General features: G+C 33.2%; 1 long non-coding RNA gene across 1 annotated transcript; it reads right to left on the bottom strand.

The window, feature by feature from the left end:
• Positions 1 to 893: 893 nt before the first annotated feature.
• LOC149778303 (uncharacterized) lies at positions 894 to 3,692 on the bottom strand. Its single transcript, XR_016415326.1, has 2 exons — positions 3,500 to 3,692; positions 894 to 1,382 (listed from the first exon to the last, which is right to left on the bottom strand). It is a non-coding gene; the product is annotated as an uncharacterized LOC149778303 (long non-coding RNA).
• Positions 3,693 to 4,205: the final 513 nt, after the last annotated feature.

The raw sequence follows: 4,205 nt of genomic DNA, 5'->3' as shown, positions 1-4,205 counted from the left end.
CTGTTTACACATTCTAAAAGACGAATCAGCAAACGTTCCAAATATTTTCAATTGGAAGAACTTTTAAAAAAAAAATTATATTAAAATAGCAGCTCATTGATACATTTCGTTGCAAATAGTTCTTCCTAAACGTTGTATCGTTCCTAGTTACCAACAGGTTTTAAAAATTATGACGGAGCATGAATGATGAATCATTTTCAAAAAATATAATACGGTTCTTTCGGTAGAAATGAAATTTAATTCCCGACCGAAGGATTAAATTCTATCCTTCCCAATGAAATATATATATATATATATATATATATATATATATATATATATATATATATATATATATATATATATATATATAGACAGGCCACAATAAAGGATCTTCAAAAATGTTTGAGAGGGGACACAGATCATCCCTAAAAGGCCATTACCAGAGGTAGGAAATGATTGTGGGTTTATTAATAGTTTAGCACACAATCCTCTGAAGTGCTCAATGTAAAATTCGTTTCGACATATCGCAACGACGGAGGACTGTAGACATGAATACCGCCAACAAATATTTGCATTGTCCGATAAAGAGCATTACCTGAATACCTAATAATTTGAGCTTTTGTAATAAAGAACTGTGACATTCATATCGGTCTTTGACCTGTCTTGCCCACTGCTGAATGCAAGCTTTCTCACATACCTACACTGGCGCCGAATCTTAGACTGGAAACCACGCAGACAGACGTGAGATGGCACTGATCCGTAACGGTCAGCGCTTTTGACCACTCCGCCACTCAGGGCCACTGAATGCAGTAAATACCAAGCACGACAAGAAAGTAAAACATATGGTATGTATATTAAAGGAATATATATTCAATACAAAGTAGCAGTTATGATTAATACGAGAAACAAAATTATTTGCTTAGTTAGATTTATTATGAAGAAAATGATCATTTTTATGATATATACAGTCTGTATTACTCTTGGTTTTTGTCTGTTATAGTAACATACAAATTGTGGTATCATTTAGCTAATAAAAGATGTGACAATCCTCTGAAGACAAGTTTCTGCACTAATCAAGGTCTGCTAACCACGGTGCCTGCACCACCATGGTCTTTGTCCATCCAGTATACCATCACACTCACAAACGTACTTCTTTTCAGTCATGGGACACTTTGACTTAGCGGGTACGCATTGGCCTTTAGCATAGCCATTGCATTTACACTCGTTTTCGCAAGTGAACCGATGTCGTCTCGAGCCTTCATAATTCCTTCGTGAGCACCCGTTCCATTTTCCATCGCAGTCAATGTCGCCTCTTTCTGTTGTTTGTGCTATGATAAACGCTACCATGGCCATGAAGATCACAGTGACAAGCATCCCTTTGACTGCAAACATTCTATGTTCTAAAAGAGATAGAGTATCTCACACAGTTTAGCGTCATATATGCATCAATAACTTTTAAAAACAATAAAGCTTAAAAATTAGGAAAGATCAACCTATAGAAAAAATAATTAATTTCTCGCTTCATTCCTATTTGTCAATATTTTCCATACTAATATTAGAAACATAAAACACGAAAAAAACCGAAAGCTTTGAACAACTCTTTCTGTTTTGACAATATTTAAAATAAAGAATTAAAGTTCAATTCTTATTCCAGATACGTTTTACGAGCATCATGTGCGCTTGGCTAATGTCACTAAACAGCATCGGAAAGCAAACATGTAACTTGAAAGATCAATTTAATAGACTAAACCGGATTCACTGTATATCATTTTCTACACTAGTCGACAGAAAGGTAAAGTCTTCTATATCAAAGTTGTGATTAGAAACATGAAAGAAAAATAAACCATTTCTTTCTAAATGACGAAAGCTGTTTAATATTCCTTTCCCCGCACACTGTGTCCGGCTTAAGTTTGTCTGGATGGTTCTTTATTCATCTTTTTACACCAGATATACGGGGATTACATTGGTTCAAAAGTGTGGCGTCCGCTGGAAATAGACAAGTATGCAGCCTACTCTGCATCACCGCCGATAAGCAAGCGCCTATCCAGTCTTGTCCTCGGAGTACGCATTTGTCTCTTAAGTATAACAGAATAGTTCCAAACACTTCGCCACATTATTTTGTTCATTTTTATGACTTGCTGAAGTCAATATAATATGTCTTGACTATAATTAAAACCAAATAAAATTCTTCATAAAGCAGTTTGTTAGCATATTTTGTAAAATGTAAAATAGTATATGCTGAAGTAGCTAATCATGAACACATTCTACCACCAGCTGCAGTTTAGAAATATATATCTTGGATTATGTAAAATGAAACAGCTCTGCTTTTACATATGATATATAAAGAAGATGAATGAAGTATGAATTTAATTAATACACTAATTGCATTTTACTTTCATACGCTCTTCAAACAACTTTAAATGACATTGAGGATAGTAACGTCTACATCAAACTCGGTAATTTACCTGGGTTGTTTTTGTATATTGTATTCCTGATTCGTAGGAAAATGCAAGTTAATCGTTTTCTTTAATTTTATAAGAAGGTAATGACAGTTATAATTTATAAGAATTTCTTTCATCTCTTTGCCGATCTATTATTTCTTGTAGTCCAAATATTTTTCTAACTTACACGTAAACCTTTCTTGTCTTGAAACTACTTAGATCCATTATGAAGCATAATATATATATATATATATATATATATATATATATATATATATATATATATATATATATATATATATACGCCCATTATATCTTCCCTGGTGCCCATAAAACGTTCCGGTGATAACTATCGAAACGTGTTTAGTAATTCCCTTTTTGCTGTATCAAATAATGCTAACTTTCCATACAAGCTTCCAATAACACTGAAAAGTGCTTTACATCCTGAATGGTGGGCCATATATATTTATCTGCCATACTACCATACTTAAATGTTTTATTGACATTAATTTAATAATCTTACAAGAACAGAATTGATCTCAATAAATTAACTTTCAGCAATTTGTTTTTTCTTCACCTTCACTTTTATCAGTAAAGAATGTCTTAGAATATCTCATTCCAAAGATTTGAATAATGTGAAAAGTTAAGTTTCCCTTTAGGGTTTTTGGTTTCTATCTGCCATTTTATTTATCTAAACTAAATAAAAAGCTGCTTATTTCTGGTCAACTAAAACGAGGCATGGCATAGAAAGAAATAAATTACAAGAATTTGACTTACTAAAATGTTGATAACCGACCTATCATAAAGAATTACATCATGGAGATTTTACGCCATGAATAAAATTCGAAGAGACGAATTAGCCACGGAAAGCCTTGGCAGCATATGTGCTTTAAACACGCAAATAGTGTTAGTCATTTCGAAAACGTTTGAACAAAATCGAACAGAAGCAAGAAATGTATATTTTAAAAGCTGACATGAAAAACAAACCGTCTTAATTTGATTACAAGTTATAGTGCGAAAAGCATCGTTCAAACACGTGAAATCAAACGTAAATTTATACGTGAATTTATACTTACTGAAGAAAATATTCAAAGTAGAAACAAGTCTTTGCCAAGCTTTTCACGTCGAATGTTATCGTGATCAACTCACACACGGTTTTAAAATAATGCGTTTACTTTGAAACATATATTGATATCACTAGTTTCCTCTGTAATATTTTCCTTGTATTGTCTCAATAGATAATCTTTTATCAGCCAGATTCCTGTTTGGCTCTCGTTTGTTTGTTTGATGTAGCCGTAATGTATCTTGGGGTTATTTATTTGTATCTTTATTTTGTCATCTTTCCGATTAGATATATTACAAACCATTGAATAAAGCAGATTCGTGCCAGGGTAGAAATTCCCACAAATCATCAGACTGTGAAATACAGACATCGAAATCATTTCCAGCCACGACACCACTCCGGGTGCAATTACAAGTTGGAGTAATATTTCTAATGAACCAAAGCTAGAATAAGTTTGCATCTTTTCTGCAAATGTGTTATGCAAATCGAAGAGGAATGTGATTGACTGGAGTCATTTCAATAGCCCCATCTCGATGTTGAGTAAAAAGGCAGCCAATTGATTGCATGGCATTGCATGACAAACATTTGGGGTGTTAGGAAGATAACTAGAGTGAAGACGAAAATGGGTAAAGAGACGTTGTATTTACTATTCCATACAGTACACGATTCAAATATAACGAATGGTACCAACTAGCAAAAGCATGAATGCACAATAAAAT

This window comes from Sinohyriopsis cumingii, chromosome 17 (genome assembly GCF_028554795.1).
Source record: "Sinohyriopsis cumingii isolate HCF-2022 chromosome 17, ASM2855479v2, whole genome shotgun sequence".
NCBI classification, from domain to species: Eukaryota; Metazoa; Mollusca; class Bivalvia; order Unionida; family Unionidae; genus Sinohyriopsis; species Sinohyriopsis cumingii.
The sequence above is the reverse complement of the archived record's forward strand: the minus strand, read 5'-3'. Positions and strand labels throughout refer to the sequence as shown.